Source organism: Chionomys nivalis, chromosome 17 (genome assembly GCF_950005125.1).
Source record: "Chionomys nivalis chromosome 17, mChiNiv1.1, whole genome shotgun sequence".
NCBI lineage: Eukaryota > Metazoa > Chordata > Mammalia > Rodentia > Cricetidae > Chionomys > Chionomys nivalis.
This window is the reverse complement of record NC_080102.1, coordinates 35,061,718-35,079,983: the sequence shown is the minus strand read 5'-3', so window position 1 is coordinate 35,079,983 and position 18,266 is coordinate 35,061,718.

Sequence of the window (18,266 nt, the reverse complement as noted above, 5' to 3'; positions counted from 1 at the left end):
GCACCCACATGATGGCTCATAACCATCTCTATTTCCTGTTCCAGAGGATATGAAGCCCTCTTCCAGCTTCCAGGGATACATGCAGTGCACATAAATACTGCAAGCCAAACCCCATACACGTACAAAATAAAACTGAAAAAAAAAGAGGAGAGAGAAGAAAGAAAGGAATATCAGGTCTTCTGCAGGATGGCTGAAGTTAATTTAAGGACACCTGCCAGCATCGAGCCTGACAACCTGAGCTGGATGTACACAGTGATCTGCTAGCTGTCCTTTGACCTCTCTATGTGTGCCATGGCATGGGCACATTGCCCACCTCAATAAAAATGTAATTTAAAACAAAACTAAAAACAAAAATATTAAATTTGAAAAAAAACTGTCAGTGAGGTACTGAGGTCAAGTAACCTACCTAGGGTGGTATGCTCCATGGCAGGCCTGACCTTTAGACCTGGATTTATCTATTTCCAGGATTGCCCGTTTTCACAAGCTCTGATAGCTAGACAGCCTCACACGATGACTGAGGTAAAGCCCTCTGTAAATAGTTACCGCCTATACAAATGTCAGGTCTCCCTATTAATCAAGAGCTTGGTTATTCCTCCCACCTCCAGGTTAATGAAGTGCCTTGTTCTTGTTGACTTGGACTCTCAACTTTGACCTTCCATATATTAAGAACTGGGTTCTAAAGACAGAGCAGAGCGATGAACAAACTGAAAACAGTGGCAGGTGGTGGCGTCCTCCTCCCTTCTAGGGGAGAAAGGGATGAAAAGGGATGTCTGCCTACAGTCTAGCTAAAACCTACTCTGGATTATAGATGTTGTCACTAGAGGGTGTAAGGGTAAGGTTGAGGTGTAGTCGGACACCAGGGACAGGCTTGGTGTCTGCTGTGGGACTTACATGAAGCTTCAGAGCCAGGCAGACACTGACTTCAAATTCTGCCTCCTGTTTTCAGCCAATAACCCCAGCATCTGGGAGGTGCAGACAAGGGGATTGCAGTTGAAGGTCACCCTCAGCTACATCATAGTTTGAGACAACTTGGGCTACCAGGGATCTAGTTTCCAAAAAATAAAAACGGAGAGGACAACTGGAGAGCTGGCTGTGCTATTAAAGCAGTGGCTGCTCAAGCCAGAACCTGTGTTTGATTCCCAGCACTTGGGAGATGGAGGCCGGAGGATCAGGGCTCAGGAGTGCAGCATGCTCACTAGTGAGTGACCTTCCGAGGTTTTCATCAGTGGCTTGTCCCACATGTCTCTTGCTCCTCATTTCCAGAAGTCGTTTTACTTGTTCCCCATCTCACTTCAGAGTTTGTATTTCTTTTTCTTGTTTTGTTTTTGTTTTTGTTTTTTTTTTTTGGTTTTTCGAGACAGGGTTTCTCTGTGGTTTTTTGGAGCCTCTCCTGGAACTAGCTCTTGTAGACCAGGCTGGTCTCGAACTCACAGAGATCCGCCTGCCTCTGCCTCCCGAGTGCTGGGATTAAAGGCGTGCGCCACCACCGCCCGGCTTGTTTTGTTTTTTGAGACAGGGTTTTTCCGTAGCTTTGGTGTGGTGCCTGTCCTGAACTAGATCTGCCTGCCTGTGCCTACCTAGTGCTGGGATTAAAGGTGTGCGCCACCACCGCCCGGCTCACTTTTCTTGTTCTTGTTGGTTGTTTACTGTAGTGCAGCAGGGTAGCTTGCCCACCATTCGCGTCTCATCTTGTCAACCAAGAAGCCAGTAACAGGGAGGTCTGGGGAGGTGTTAGGAACTTTACTCAATCCTTATTCAAAATGGAAGTTCTATCCAAAATGGCTTCAGTTTGGTTCCTTCATATACTTCCAGCTCAAAGTCAAGTACTGACTCTTCCACTGCCAACAGAGTTCAGCCAAATAAATAGTAATATGCACCCAACTTCCTTGCTCCCAAAATCCACAACTGAAAGGTGTCAGGGCCCATTCAGTACCTGTGGCTCTTCCCAGCAGGTCTAATCTGGCCCCTCCCCCTAGCCCAGGGACTGGGCTCTTCCCTTCCCCAAGGGCTGGTTCCTCTATAGTCCAGTCATTTGGCTACTCACTCCCTTGGTTCCCCTGCACTTCCCTGATAATTGGTTTGAGGCTCCTCTCTGGATCCTCTTGCCTTCTCTTCTTGTCCTCTATCCTCTAATGGCCTTGTTCAGTCTGAACCCTTCCAGATGCCTCTGGCCATACTCTCCCTCATGTGTACAATAAAACCCTTCTCCTCAGCCATACCAGGGATGGTGCATGTCCTCATTTTCATTCAAAAGGGATATAGGTGTCTAAGCCTACTTCATTCTTCTTGGAGAGGCAAGAAAGACTGTTTTGATTGAGACTGTCTCATGTAGCTTAGGCTAGCTTTAAAGTTACTTTGTAAGTAAGTGGAGGGATTAGGAAGAGGGGAGGGAGAGGGAACTTGGATTGGCATGTATAATGAATAAAGATTGTTTTCTTTTTAAAAATAAAATAAATTTAAAGAAAAAAAGTTACTTTGTAGTCAAAGATGGCTTTGAACTCTTGATCTTCCCTCTTCTATCTTCCAAATGCTGGGATGACTAGTACCACATCCTTTGTGATACTTCAGCACGTTGCCAACAGAGTTACATTTCCCCACCTTTTATTTATTTGTTGGATTTTTGTTTTGTTTTGAGTTTTGGTCTTTACAAGACAGGGTTTCTCTGTGTACTTTTGGTCTGTAGACCAAACTTGTAGACCTGGAACTTGCTCTGTAGACCAGGCTGGACTCGAACTAACAGAGATCTGCCTGCCTCTGCCTCCTGAGTAGTGGGATGCAGCCGGTGGGAGAAAGATAGATATGCCATGAAGAGAGAGCTTGGGTATAGAGTCTATTTAGTGATTATTGGTAGGGGGTGAGGGGAGGGGTGTTATGGTGGGGGGGAGAGAAAGAGATAGATAGGCACAGAGAGAGAAAAGAAGGGAGGCAGAGGCTGCCTCTTCAAAAGAAGAAGAGAGGGCCGGGCAGTGGTGGAGCACGCCTTTAATCCCAGCACTCCGGAGGCAGAGGCAGGCGGATCTTTGTGAGTTTGAGACCAGCCTGGTCTACAAGAGCTAGTTCCAGGACAGGCTCCAAAACCACAGAGAAACCCTGTCTCGAAAAACCAAAAAAAAAAAAAAAAAAAAAAAAAAACAAAAAAAAACCATCAAACAAAACAAAAGAAGAAGAGACAGAGAGAGAGAAGCGGAAGGGAGAAAAAGAGAAAGGGAGGCAGAGGCTGCCTCTTCAGAAGGGACAAGGTGGAGAGAGAGAGGAGAGAGAGAGAGAGAGAGAGAGAGAGAGAGAGAGAGAGAGAGAATCAGTTTGCCTCGGGAGAGAATCAGTTTGCCTCAGGAAGTGCGCGGAGCTTTTCTCTTAAAGGGAGGACACGGAGAGAAAGAGAAAAGAGGAAGGGGAAAAACAGGAAGGTAAGAAGGCAGAGAGGCTGCTTGTTCAGAAGAAGGGGTACACAGAGAGAAGAGGGAGGGGGAAAAAGAAGGGAGGCAGAGGCTGCCTCTTCAAGAAGGGACAGAGAGAGAGAGAGAGAGGTTTGCCTTGGGGAAGTGGGTGAAGCTTTTCCTTAAAGGGAGGACAGAGAAAGAGAGAGAACAGAGGAAGGAAGGGGAAAAAGAGAAAGGGAGGCAGAGGCTGTGTCTTCAAAAGAAGAAGGGAGAGAGAGAGAGAGAGAGAGAGATCAGTTTGCCTTGGGGGAAAAGGGGGAGATTGGGAGTGTCTCTTAAAGTGACAGGGTACTCCAGGAGACAGGCATAATTATAGCAACCAGCACTGGGCGGTGGCGGGCCAAGCCTTTAATGCCACACACCTCCCCCCCCCCCCCCCCCCCCGGCTATTTGATTATTTGCTTGCTTGCTTATTGCAATAGTGGCTGATGGCATGGGAGGCAGAGAGATGCCCCTGTCTTTAAGAAAAGCATGCCAGTTGGGTGGTGGTGGCACACACCTTTAATTCCAGGTCTCAGGAGGATCTCTGTGAGTTCAAGGCCTGCCTGGTCTACAGAGCTTCCCAGAGTTACAGGGTTTTAGGACATGTTCCAAAGCTACACAGAGAAACCCTGTCTTCAGAAACAAAAACAAAAAAAGGAAAGAAAAGAATACCTGGGCTGGAGAGATGGCTCAGTGGTTAAGAGCATTGCCTGCTCTTCCAAAGGTCCTGAGTTCAATTCCCGGCAACCACATGGTGGCTCACAACCATCTGTAATGGGGTCTGGTGCCCTCTTCTGGCCTGCAGACATACACACAGACAGAATATTGTATACATAATAAATAAATAAATATTAAAAAAAAGAAAAGAATTCCAGTCAGGCATAGTAACTCAGTTTTTTTTTTGTTTTTTTTGTTTTTTTTTTTTTTTGGTTTTTCGAGACAGGGTTTCTCTGTGGTTTTGGAGCCTGTCCTGGAACTAGCTCTTGTAGACCAGGCTGGCCTCGAACTCACAGAGATCCGCCTGCCTCTGCCTCCCGAGTGCTGGGATTAAAGGCGTGCGCCACCAAACCGCCCGGCAGTAACTCAGGTTTTTAATCCTAACACTCAAAGGCTAAAATAAGTGAATCTCTATGAGTTAAGAGGCCAGCCTGGCCTACATAGTGAGTTCTGGGACATTCTAAGCTACATAAGTGAGAAACTCTGTCTTGAATAGACAGAAAAAAGAAAAAAAAAAACAAGAAAAGAAAAGCAACGTGTCCAGCATGGTGCAGAGAAACACATGCTGTCTGCCTGCCCCACAAGTAGCATCAATAACAAGTTCGCTGCAGCTCCTCCTTGCTCCGAACTCCCTACCGAACACAGATTAATTGCCACAGAGAGAATTGGAATTACTGGAGCATAAATTCAGATTTTGACTTTCAGAATAAGCTCTTGAGGCCCATGTAAGAAGAAAACATAAATAAAACCAGCCCGAAGCAGATTTATTCAACAAATATTTATGTCTGAAGCCCCCGACCCATGAGCTGAGAGCAGCAATTTGAAGGGTGGGGCTCAGCCTGTGTAAAGCAGAGGCTTTACCTAGTCTACCATGTAACTAGCTCCAGAGAGAGAGGAGCAACATCGAGTCAACGGTAACGCAACTGAGCCGGCTGAGGCAGAGGGGAGCAGGGCTGGTTTAGGCTGAACCTTCAGAATAGGACAGTTCCTGGAGAAGATGACTTGACGCAGAACAATGACCTTCTAGACCCAGGTCCCAGGTTGGGGATGGAAGTGACACAGACCCAGCAAGGACTCCATTGAAACCTGTGAGCTGCTCCAGCAGGTTGGATAATTTTACCACATATCTGTAGGTGTCCACTATGGTCAGAGCCCTCTGGGGGCGCTGCAGGAAAAGAGAACTGTCAGAAAGTATTTTACTTACTGGACCATGATGGGCGTGGCATTCCATGCAGAGGAGGCTTTCTAGGTCTGGTAGCTTGAATAGGAATTGCCCCATAGATTCATGTGCTTGAGTTCTTGGCCCATAGGGAGTGACGCTATTAGGCAGTGTGGCCTTGCTGGAGCCTACTGGGAGTAGGCTCTGGGGTCTCATATACTCAAACTACACCCAGTGCCACACAGTCTTCTCCTGCTGCCTGTGGATCAAGATGATCCTTCTCCAGCACCATGTCTGCCTGTAGACCATCATGCTTATGATAATAATGGACTAAACCTCTGAAACTATAGTTCAGCCCCAATCAAATGTTTTCCTTTAGAAGAGTTGCTGTGGGAGCTGGAGAGTTGGCTTAGCGGTTAAGAGCATTGCCTGCTCTTCCAAAGGTCCTGAGTTCAATTCCCAGCTACCACATGGTGGCTCACAACCATCTGTAATGGGGTCTGGTGCCCTCTTCTGGCCTGCAGGCATACATGTAGACAGAATATTGTATACATAATAAATAAATAAATAATAGAAAAAAAAAGAGTTGCGGTGGTCGCGGTGTCTCTGCACAGCAACAGAAACCCTAACCAAGACACTGTGGACCTGAGGAGACTGGACATCATCCTACTCCACACTGTCCAAACCTACATTTTCACAAATGACCTGCACCACCTACCTGCCCAACCCTGTAGACCCTGATCATCCCTTAATCTGCCCCAGTATCTCACCCTTCCGAGCCTGCCACATGCTTCTGCTACCATGTTTCTTTTTTTTCTTTTTTTTTCTTTTTTTTTGGTTTTTCGAGACAGGGTTTCTCTGTAGCTTTTGGTTCCTGTCCTGGAACTAGCTCTGTAGATCAGGCTGGTCTCGAACTCACAGAGATCCGCCTGCCTCTGCCTCCCGAATGCTGGGATTAAAGGCGTGCGCCACCATCGCCCGGCTGCTACCATGTTTCTGATGCCCAAAGTCTTCCATCAACAAGCACCCTAAGTTCGCTGACCCGGCTCTCCTCGGAACCTGGTTCCTTTCAGCCCTTCCCTGGGGACTCTGTGTGGCAAAGCCTGGGGTTGGAAGCTGTGCCATGACCCTCATTGTCCCAGTCATTGCCCTTGTCACCCTCACAGCCCCATGTGGTGTTAATGCACTGACCCTTGGGTGGGGTGACTTCCCCCTTGGCATCACCAGCCTTTCTTCCTGGATCACCCCTGCCCTGCCTTCTGCAGGTGCACTTTTCAGTCTTTATAATAATCTCAGTATCCAGGGGAACAAGCCAGCCAGTCCCTAGGATCTCAGTTCCTCTGCCTGTTCTTTGGCCCCCTTGCTGCCTTCATTATAGGCCAGACCCTGTCCTTGTCACTGCAGTACTAGGCAGATCTGCCTCTGAAAACGTCTTGCTGACTTCTACTGCTGATGAAGGAGGGCCTTCTGTTTATGTGTTGCTTTCATTGGTTAATCAATAAAGAAACTGCTTGGCCTGATAGGGCAGAACTTAGATGGGCAGAGAAGACAGAACTGAATGCTGGGAAGAAAGGCAGAGTGAGAGACACCATGGATCTCCTACCTGAGACGGATGCTGGTTAGAATCTTGCTGGTAGGCCACAGTCACATGGCGATACACAGATTAATAGAAATGGGTTAAATCAAGATGTAAGAATTAGCCAATAAGAAGTTAGAGCTAGCCTAACTCTAGCCTCTAGCTCTAGGTGGTGGCGCACGCCTTTAATCCCAGCACTCGGGAGGCAGAGGCAGGCGGATCTCTGTGAGTTCGAGACCAGCCTGGTCTAAAAGAGCTAATTCCAGGACAGGCTCCAAAACCACAGAGAAACCCTGTCTCGAAAAAACCAAAAAAAAAAAAAAAAAAAAAAAAAAAAAAAAGAAGAAGTTAGAGCTAATGGCCAAGCAGTGTTTTAATTAATACAGTTTCTGTGTGGTTATTTCGGGTGTAAGCTAGCCAGGTGGCCGGGACAAACAAAGGGATCTGCTCCTTGTAACACACTGCTCTTGTTTTTGTTTTTTTCAGTTAAGTTTTTATTTATTTATTTTTATTTTGTTTACGTTGGTGTTTTGCTGCATGTATGTGTGATGGCATTCTGTCCGCTGCAATTGGAGTCGTAGACAGTTGTAAGCTGTCATGTGGGTGCTGGGAATTGAACCCAGGGCCTCCAGAAGGGCAGTCAATGCTCTTAACCACTGAAATATCTCTCTAACCCTCCTTTTCTTTTCTTGATTTATTTTGTTTTTGAAGATTTTATTTTATTTTATTTCATTTTTTCGAGTCAAGGTTTCTCTGTGTAACAGCCCTGACTGTTCTAGAACTCACTTTGTAGACCAGGCTGGCCTCAAACTGAAACTCACAGAGATCTGACTATCTCTGCTTCCTGAGTGCTGGGATTAACGGTTTGAAACACCACCACCCAGTTTCTTTGACTTTTAGTATATCTTTGATTTATTTTTTGTCAATTTCACACTTCTACACATTGGATCTTACCATACCCACCTTCGACTCCCTCCCCCACTCTTTCCAGTGTGTGTGCCCATTTAAACGTTTTTGCAGGTGGTGGGAATCAAACTTAGGTCCTCTGCAAAATCACTCTTAACCACTGAGCCAACTCTCCAGCCTGGGGTTTTTGTTTACTTATTTGTTTTGAAATAAGATCTCTCTCTGCAACCGAGGCTGCTCTCCTCTCACAGCAATCCTCCTGTCTCAGCTTCTCCAGTGCTGGCCTTCCAAGCTAAAGCCACCATGCCCTGCCTGGCACCACCTTTCGACATGACACTCAGTGACGTTCACAGTCTCTCTCTGTGTCTCTGTCTCTCTCCCCTTTCTTCCTGTTATTTATTTCTTGGTGCGTGTTCTTTTTTTTTTTTTTTTTTTTTTTTTTTGGAGCCTGTCCTGGAACTAGCTCTTGTAGACCAGGCTGGTCTCGAACTCACAGAGATTCACCTGCCTCTGCCTCCCAAGTGCTGGGATTAAAGCAAGTGCTGGGATTAAAGGCGTGCGCCACCACCGCCTTGGTGCGTGTTCTTTTTTTGTTTGTTTGTTTTTTGTTTTTTCGAGACAGGGTTTCTCTGTGGTTTTGGAGCCTGTCCTGGAACTAGCTCTTGTAGACCAGGCTGGTCTCGAACTCACAGAGATCCGCCTGCCTCTGCCTCCCAAGTGCTGGGATTAAAGGCGTGCGCCACCACGCCGGGCCTTGGTGCGTGTTCTTTAAAGACAGTTTAAATGCAGCCAGGCGGAGGTGGTGGTGGCGCACACCTTTAGTCCAGCACTTGGGAGGCAGAGGTAGGCGGATCTCTGTGACTTTGTGTCCAGCCTAAATGTGTTACTATTGCATTCGTGTACATATATGTTATGCATATAAACACAGGTGCAGGGCTGGAGAGATGGCGCAGAGGTTAAGAGCACTGTCTGCTCTTCCAGAGGTCCTGAGTTCAATTCCCAGCAACCACATGGTGGCTCACAATCATCTGTAATGAGATCTAGTGCCCTCTTCTGGTGCACAACAGAACACTGTATACATAGTAGGTAAATAAATGTTTAAAAAAAAAAAAACCACAAGCACATGCGTGCCACAGCACAGTAATCGCGTGCATGTGAGCACAGGTGCATGTGTGACACCACAGTGTATGTATATGGCATGCATGTGAGCATGAGCACAGGCACAAACATGCCCCAGCACAGTATGTATATGGTGTGTACGTGAGCACAGGTGCATGCATGCCCCAACACAGTATGCATATGATGTGCATGTGAGCACAGGTGCATGTGTGTCACCCACACCTGTAGAAGGGAGAGGGTGATTCTCAAGAGTCAGTTTTCTCCTTTGTGAGTCGGTGGCTTCAGGGCACGAACTCAGGTCAACAGGTTTGCAGAGCAAGCCAGCTCTCTGCCTGAGCTTGCCCCAGGCTGGAGTGAAACCGGGAGCTGAGGGGCTGCCATTCTTTCCACAATCATCACTTTTCATATGTTAATCTCTGGAATTTCCTCCTCCTTTGTTTTCCAGCAACTGTCCTGTGTTTCAGGTGCACTTAGACTCACCGATCCAGTCCTAGCTTTTTTTTTTTTTGGTTTTTCGAGACAGGGTTTCTCTGTGGTTTTGGAGCCTGTCCTGGAACTAGCTCTTGTAGACCAGGCTGGTCTCAAACTCACAGAGATCCGCCTGCCTCTGCCTCCCGAGTGCTGGGATTAAAGGCGTGCGCCACCACCGCCCGGCCCATCCTAGCTTTTTTAACAGGATAATTTCACCACACCACTGACAGCTCTTTCTTGACTTTATTTTACAAAAACTCAGTAGGAGGCTGACACAGTGGGCCCAGCCCGTGAACCTAGGAAGGTTGATGCAGCAAGCATGCTGCAAGCTTGAGGCCAGCCTGGGATACTTAAAAAGGCCTTCTCTTGAAAAAGAAGAAAAAAAAAACAGAAAAAGGAAAAAGGAGACAGATACACACTCGCAAGCAAAGCCACCACCACCAGGACACCTCAGCACAGCTTCAGGGAGACTTAGTGGCTCATTCTTCCTTCTTGTTTTCAGTGGTTTCCTCTGCAGCTTGTTGCTGAATCAGGGAAGCTGACAGCAAATGTCAGGTATAAGCCCTGCCTACCAGCCCAATGTAGGACTTGCTAAAGCAAAGAGGTTAGATTCTTAGAAGCTCCCTTGCTCCCTTGCTTCCCCTGCCTGTCTACCCCTCTCTAGGCATTCAGCTAGAACAGCTCTTGAGATGTGAAGGACAAGATATTCATCTATCAGCAATGCCTAGGAAAGAGTTAACGTGTGGAAAGAGGGATTCAGTTTGGTGATGTGGAGGAAAGAGCCTCAGAGTTTGGTCAGGCCTCCTTGACCCAGGAGGAAAGCAGAAGCCAGAACCTCCCCTGGGGCGAGTTGTCTGCAAGAGCCCTGCTTCTGATCCTCACAACAGGGCCTCTGCAGACAGTTTGCTTGCCCATCTCTTGCTGGTTGGTGTCTTCAGCCCTGAAGTTCACTCAGACTACCAAGCAAGGAGCAAGTATGAGACAATCAGGCCCTGAGCAGGTCCCCGGGACCCACACCCCAGGCACTCACAATAGCACGGAGGGTCTCCCCTTACCTGGAGTATTCATTGTAAGGAAGACCACACGTGTGTTAAGAAAGGCCCATGACTCCCCGAATGAAAAAAAAATCCAAAGGGAAGGCCATGACTGCTCCCGGGTATGATGGAGGAGAAAGTTTACTGTAGAGAGCATAGGGGCTGCAGTTAAGGAGCACAGGCTGCTCTTCCAGAGGTCCTGAGTTCAATTCCCAGCAGCCACACAGAGACTGTCAACTGTTTGTGTCTCTAGCTCCAGGGATATGGATTTTTCTAGCCTCAATGTAAAGGAAAATACTTCTACACATAAAAAATAAAATAAAAAGAGCATAGCCAAAGGTAGAGACACCTGGTTCAAAGTGGACATGACCTTGAACCATGTGAGGAGAGAAAGAGAGGCAACCAGGTGCAGCAGTCAAGAGAGCAAAGGGTAAACAAAGGATTAAAAAAAGGGCAGGGGCCGGGCAGTGGTGGCACACACCTTTAATCCCAGCACTCAGGAGGCAGAGGCAGGCGGATCTCTGTGAGTTTGAGGCCAGCCTGGTCTACAAGAGCTAGTTCCAGGACAGGAACCAAAAAAGCTACGGAGAAACCGTCTCAAAAAAAAAAAAAAAAAAAAAAAAAAAGGCAGGGCTTAGTAACCAAAATGGTTGGGTTAGTAGAGAAGAGCCTCTGGGAGAGGGGCAGCCTTGCCCCTGGGCAGGAGAGTTCAGGATAGAGGGCAGTCATATCCTGTAACAGGTAGGGAATGGGGGATACTGGGAGAACCTGGTAGCCAGGTCCACTAAGAGATCTCAAATAGACACCTCAGTCAGTTGAGATTCCAGGACTCCCCTAGATTGGTATCTGCAGACACCAATACAACTTCCAGCACCCCTTTGGGCAGTTCACTAACTCCTGTGACTCCAGTTCCAATGGATCTGTTGCCTCTTTCTGGCCTCTTCAAGCCTCTGCACACACTACCATGTACCATATACTCTGACATATAGACACACAAAAAATACATCTTCAAAGAATATGAGTTTATTGTTTTTCAGAATACAGTCATACCACAAGCCAAGGAGCAGCTTCAATATAACTTAGTATGTGGTATTAGAGGACCAAGTGTGGTTGGTTGATATCTATGAACGTATGACCCCAATATAATAGCATTGTGGCTTTCTCTGTCAGAGCTCAGGACCCATGTGTAGCCAAGGACAGTCAGATTGTCTCTGCACTGCTGTTTCCTGGTAGGTGAGCAGAAACAGGCAGAGAGAAGACAGAAAGTTGGCTAGAGGGTGGTGTAATGGTTTGCTCTGTCCCTTTAAGAGACAAGCCACATCCACTCCTTCCCAGTCCACTGAGGCAGACTGATCTTCAGCTTCCAGCCTGAGTCCCTTCCTTTTCTGTCTCCCTCTTCAAGAGGCAGCTTCTGTCTCTCCCCTCTTCTCCCCTTTCTCACTCCTCTGCTCTTCTCCCCTTCTCCCTTTCCCCTCCATAACCCACTAAATAAATATCCAGCCTCACCCTGCATGGCATGCCTATCCATGTCTCTGTCTCTTGCCCACCTTGTGTCTCCCTGGGACCAGCCACCTTCAGAGACCTGCGGAGTGGTCTTGTGGCATGCCTATCTGTCTGTCTCTCCTTGTGGGATTGGCTGCCCTGTTGAGGTCTCTCACTTACCATGCAACTCCCTGCCTGGGACTCCATGGCCTGCTGCAGCCACTCAGGGAATTGCGCCATCCCTGCCTGGGACTGGCTGCTATTGGGACCCACTGCCCGCTGCCTGCCCCAGTTCAGGTACCTGTGGTGTGGTCTCATGGCCTGCTACAGTCACCAGGAACCTGCAGCATTTTTACTTAACCCATTATAGGTGGTCACATGAGAAACTGTGCAATCCACATGTCCAGCAGGGCAAACAGGAAGGCAAAGCCACACAGAGGTGAACTCAAAAATCATCTTTCTGAAGCCGGGCGGTGGTAGCGCACGCCTTTAATCCCAGCACTTGGGAGGCAGAGGCAGGCGGATCTCTGTGAGTTCGAGACCAGCCTGGTCTACAAGAGCTAGTTCCAGGACAGGCTCCAAAACCACAGAGAAACCCTGTCTCGAAAAACCAAAAAAAAAAAAATCATCTTTCTGTGCCAGAGAACAGACAGACATGTACACAAGTGTATGGAAGGGGGAAGGCAACTAAGGTAGGCAGGAGCCTGTTGTAAGGAGGCTGCTTGTTTGTTTCCCAACCACCCAGCAGTTAAGACCCAAAATAGCCACGCAGAAACTGTATTAATTAAATCACAGCTTGGCCCATTAGCTCTAGCTTCTTTTTGGCTAGCTCTTACTTTTTTTTTTTTGTTTGTTTGTTTGTTTGTTTGTTTTTCGAGACAGGATTTCTCTGTGGCTTTGGAGCATGTCCTGGAACTAGCTCTGTAGACCAGGCTGGTCTCGATAGCTCTTACATATTAATTGAACCCATCTCCCTTGATCTGTGTATTGCCATGAGGTCGTGGCCTACCTGCAAAGTTTTAGCATGGTCTGTCTCTGGCAGCAGCTCCTTGGCTTCTCTCTGATTCCTTCTTTCTACCAGCATTTAGTTTAGTTTTTCCCGCCTACCTCAATTCTGCCCTATCAACTGGCCAAGGCAGTTTCTTTATTCACCAATGGTATTCACAGCATTCAGAGGGGAATCCCACATCAGTTGCCCAGATTCAATAGATCAGAGGTGAGATGTGAAGGTCCAAGGTTCAGCCCTGGGCTTACAAGAGAGGTAGAGGGAGATGAAGTGAGCTGGGAGGATGGCAAGGCCAGACCCATGACGTACACAGCCTAACACAGCATAGGTTGTGGGTCATCTATGATAACAAAGACACCAGAATGCAGGTAGGGGTAGAGTGTGGAGAGGGGAGCTGGAATTACAGTGGTAGTGAATGAATGCAGCTTGGCAAAACCCTTGAATAAAGATGGGGCTTTGAGGCCGGGCGGTGGTGGCGCACGCCTTTAATCCCAGCACTCGGGAGGCAGAGGCAGGTGAATCTCTGTGAGTTCGAGACCAGCCTGGTCTACAGAGCTAGTTCCAGGACAGGCTCCAAACCACAGAGAAACCCTGTCTCGAATAACAAAAAAAAAAAAAAAAAAAAAAAGATGGGGCTTTGAAGGCCAGGAAGGGGGCTGGAGAGATGGCTTAGTGGTTAAGAACACATACTGTTTTATAGAAGCCTGGAGCTCAGTTCCCAGCTCCCACATCAAGCTATTCACAACCACCTAGAACTCTAGCTTCAAAAGGATTTCATGCCTTTGGCCTCCACAGACACCTGCACACAGGTTCGTGTACATATACATACATGTAATTTAAGAACATAGATAAAACAAGCTGCTGGTGGCGGCACACGCCTTTAATCCCAGCACTCGGGAGGCAGAGGCAGGTGGATTTCTGTGAATTCAAAAACAGCCTGGTCTACAAGAACTAGTTCCAGGATAGGCTTCAAAGCTACAGAGAAAATCTGTCTCAAAAAACCAAAATACGAGCCGGGCGATGGTGGCGCACGCCTTTAATCCCAGCACTCGAGAGGCAGAGGCAGGCGGATCTCTGTGAGTTCGAGACCAGCCTGGTCTACAGAGCTAGTTCCAGGACAGGCTCCAAAGCCACAGAGAAACCCTGTCTCGAAAAACCAAAAAAAAAAAAAAAAAACCAAAATACGCCGGGCGATGGTGGCGCACACCTTTAATCCCAGCACTCGAGAGGCAGAGGCAGGCGGATCTCTGTGAGTTCGAGACCAGCCTGGTCTACAAGAGCTAGTTCCAGGACAGGCTCCAAAATCACAGAGAAACCCTGTCTCGAAAAACCAAAAAAAAAAAAAAAAAAAAAAAAAAAAAACCAAAATAATAATAATAATGTAGATAAAACAAAGAGTGCTGTGCCTGGGGTCACACACCTTTGATCCTAGCACAGCAGCACAGCAGAGGCAGAGGCAGGAGGGTCTCTGTGAGTTCAAGGCTAACGTGGTCTAGGCTAGCTGTGTGTAGCCTTAAGTCAACAACCCAACCTACCCCTCCCCACCCTGCAAAAAAAAAAAAAAAAAGGAAGATTATTCCAAAGTCTTCAGTGTTGGCTGCAGAGGGCAAGGAGGGGAAGGAGAAAAGAAGAAAAGCCTGCCTCAAGGAAGGAAACATGGTCCCCAACAAGGAGTTTGGTCAAAACAGAACCTAAACTGTTGATTGAAAAACCAAACCACAGACTTCTTTTTGCTTGCTCAGAAGTTAAGACGGTATAAAAATATATCTGGGTATTTCTCATGAATATTCATATTTCTGTCTCATTTCCTTTCTTTCTTTCCTTTTTTTTCTTGCCTGTTTATTTATTGACAGTCTCCCCTTTTGAAATTCTCGATGGTCCAAGTTAGCCTCATGCGTTTAAGAGCCAAGATTGGCCGGGCGGTGGTGGCGCACGCCTTTAATCCCAGCACCCGGGAGGCAGAGGCAGGCGGATCTCTGTGAGTTCGAGACCAGCCTGGTCTACAAGAGCTAGTTCCAGGACAGGCTCCAAAACCACAGAGAAACCGTGTCTCGAAAAAACCAAAAAAAAAAAAAAAAAAAAAAAAAAAAAAAAAGAGCCAAGATTGCCAGCCTGCACAACCATATTTAATTCTTGAATCTATCTATCTATCTATCTATCTATCTATCTATCTATCTATCTATCTATCTATATTTTGGGTTTCTTGCAACAGGTTTTACTCTATAGCCCAGACTGTTCTGGAACTTGCTATGTAGCCTAGGCTAGCCTCAAACATACAGTAAGCCACCTCCCATGTGCTAGTGTTCTAAGAAAGAACCTTCACAGCTGGCTTGTATTTAACATTTTGTTGTTATTACCATTTTTGGTGGGTTTTTTTTTTTTTTTTTGAGGCAGGGTTTCTCTGTGTAACAGTCCCAGCTGTCCTAGAACTAGCTCTTGTAAACCAGGCTAGCCTCAAATTCACAGAGATCCGCCTGCCTCTGCCTCCTGAGTGCTGGGATTAAAGGTGTGTGCCACCATCGCACAGCAGGGTTTTTATTTGTTTGTTTTTAATATGTGCAAAAGCTATTTGCTTTTCCTTTCTGAGTTACCTTCATTTTTTCCTTCCTTTCTTCCTTTTTCTCTTTCCTTCCTTTCTTTTTCTTCCTTCCTTTCTTTCCTTTCTTCTTCTCTTTGTTTCTCTTGAGCCTCATCTTCTCTAGGCCAGGACCCTAAGACCCTATGAGCAGTACTATCCCTGTACTTCACATTTTTGGTTAAATTTCTGAGAATTTTCTAAGATTTATTATATTGCCTTGTCTATAAATGACAATTATTTACTTTTATTTATTTATTTTGGAATAGTATCTCATTATGTATGTAGCCTTGGCTATCCTGAAACTCACTCTATAGACCAGGCTGGCCTCAAACTCACAGAGATCTGCCTGCCTCTGACTCCAGAGTGCTGGGATTAAAGGTGTGCGCCACCACCGCCTGGTATCATTATGCATTTTAGGCCTGAGGAAAAAAATCCCAATTCTACAACTGTCTACGAGCCATTAAGTGGGCGCTAAGAACTGAATCTGGGTCCTCTGGAAGATCAGTCAGTGCTCTTAGCCACTAAACCATCTCTCCAGCCCTCATTTAATAAATATTATTTTTAAAATATTATGCCTCAGGTCTAGTGCTCTAGGAAAGTAGTCGATGTGCTTTTATTTATTTCGTTATTATTATTAGTTTTAAAAATGTAATTGTTTTCGGGGGTGGTGTGCACATGCCTTGTCCCAGGTTAATATGAGAAGACACTCAAGGGTTAGTGCCCTCCTCCCACCCTGTGGCTAAGGAGATCACACTTAGGTTGGCAAGCAGGCTTGGTAGCAAGCTCCTTCAGACACTCGGCTGTTCTACTAGCCCTCAATCTCAGGGTTGTTTTTTTTGTTTTGTTTTGTGTTTTTTTCGAGACAGGGTTTCTCTGTAGCTTTGGAGCCTGTCCTGGAACAAGCTCTTTTTTTTTTTTTTTTTTTTGGATATTCAAGACAGGGTTTCTCTGTAGCTTTTCGGTTCCTGTCCTGGAACTAGCTCTTGTAGACCAGGCTGGCCTCGAACTCACAGAGATCCACCTACCTCTGCCTCCCGAGTGCTGGGATTAAAGGCGTGCGCCACCACTGCCCGGCTGGAACAAGCTCTTGTAGACCAAGCTGGCCTCAAACTCACAGAGATCCACCTGCCTCTGCCTCCCAATTAAAGGTGTGAGCCACCACCACCACACGGCTCTCAATCTCAGCTCTTTGTTGGCCTGTGTTAACCCCTACTTTTCTTAGACAGAAAAGTATTAAACAATTTAGTGAAAGCTCTAGTCTTTTTGTCCTGAATTGCCTATAGCTGTTACTCCTTAAGTCCAGTGACCATGGTAACCGTATGACCATAGCAACGGTCGATATGAGCATCCCATGACGTCTAATAACTTGGAAGCGTTGGCTCAGACGGTAGTGTGGCTGTGTAGAAAGTGCATGGCTTGACTGTCTGTCCAGTCTTTCTTCAACTGCTTTCCCCCTTTCTTCTTTTCACCATTTATTTTAGACAGTCTCACCTATCCCAGGAAGGCCTCAAATTCACTGCAGAACTAAGGATGACTGTGGATTTTTGGTCCTCTTGCCTCTGCTTCCCCAGTACTAGGATTCCAGGAGTATACCGCCATGGCCAGTGCTAGTGATATAACTCATTGGTGCTCACTAAGCAAGCATGTACTGTTGAACGACAGCCACAGCTTGTTTTATTTTCCTACCTTCCTTTCTTTTTGTTTTTCAAAACAGGGCTTCTCTGTGTAGCTCTGGCTGTCCTGGAACTCACACTCTGTAGACCAGGCTGGCCTTGAACTCAAAGATCTGCCTGCCTCTACCTCGGAGTGCTGGGGTTAAGGTGTAAACAGGGTGACAGGGACTTTCAGTGTAATACCTGCTCACCTGGATTTGGCCCTGAGTTCTCTCAGTTTCCTTAGTTTTTCACCCACTTGAGTTTATTACCCCCAACCCTCATAGTCTCAAAAGTCCCCTATAGTGCCTGATGCACAAGGGACCCCAGGTTCCAGGACAGCACTTCAAGGTGTATCACAAAATAAAGTCCCTCCAGGTCTGAGATCCTTGGAACCAGATGAAACACAACCTTGGAGGCCCTTTCCTTCTCAGACCTGGAAGTTCAGGTTCTCAGATGACAGCAACCCCCAGACACAGGTTTTCCTGGGCAGGGCTGAGTTCAGCAGAGACTTCCATCCTTGTCAGACCAGATTTCCTGGTTTGCGGTTTGGGAAATCCAGTTGCCCTCAAGTAGATTGGAGGGGATAAGTTCCTTTGCCTCAGTGCCTTCGCTCCTCAGTTTGAAGCGTCTGTAAGAGCCAGCCACAGTCCAGCCCCCCAGATTTATGGGGAGCAGTGGTGGGAACTGCATGAAGTCAGGGACTCTGGGTTGCATTCTTTATAAAGGTTTCCTCTTGCACACCCCTGCTTGTTTGTTTGTTTGTTTTTAGAGTCATGGAATTCACTATATAGGCCAGGCTGACTTCAAATTCACAGAGATCTGCTTGTTTTTGCCCCCCAAAATCTGGAATTAAATGTAGGCCTGTGGGATTAAAGGTGTGTGTCACCTTGTCAGACCCATATTTTGTTTTGATTTTTTTTCCCCAGAGACAGGGTTTCTCTGTGCCTTAGGAACTTGTCCTGAAACTAGCTCTTATAGACCAGGCTGGCCTCGAACTCAGAGATCCACCTGCTTCTGCCTCTCAAGTGCTGGGATTAAAGGTGTGTGCCACCACCGCCTGACTCTGTTTTTTCAGTTTTTACAGACAGGGTTTTCTCTGTATAACAGTGCTTGTTGTCCTTACTCTGTGGACCAGTCTGGC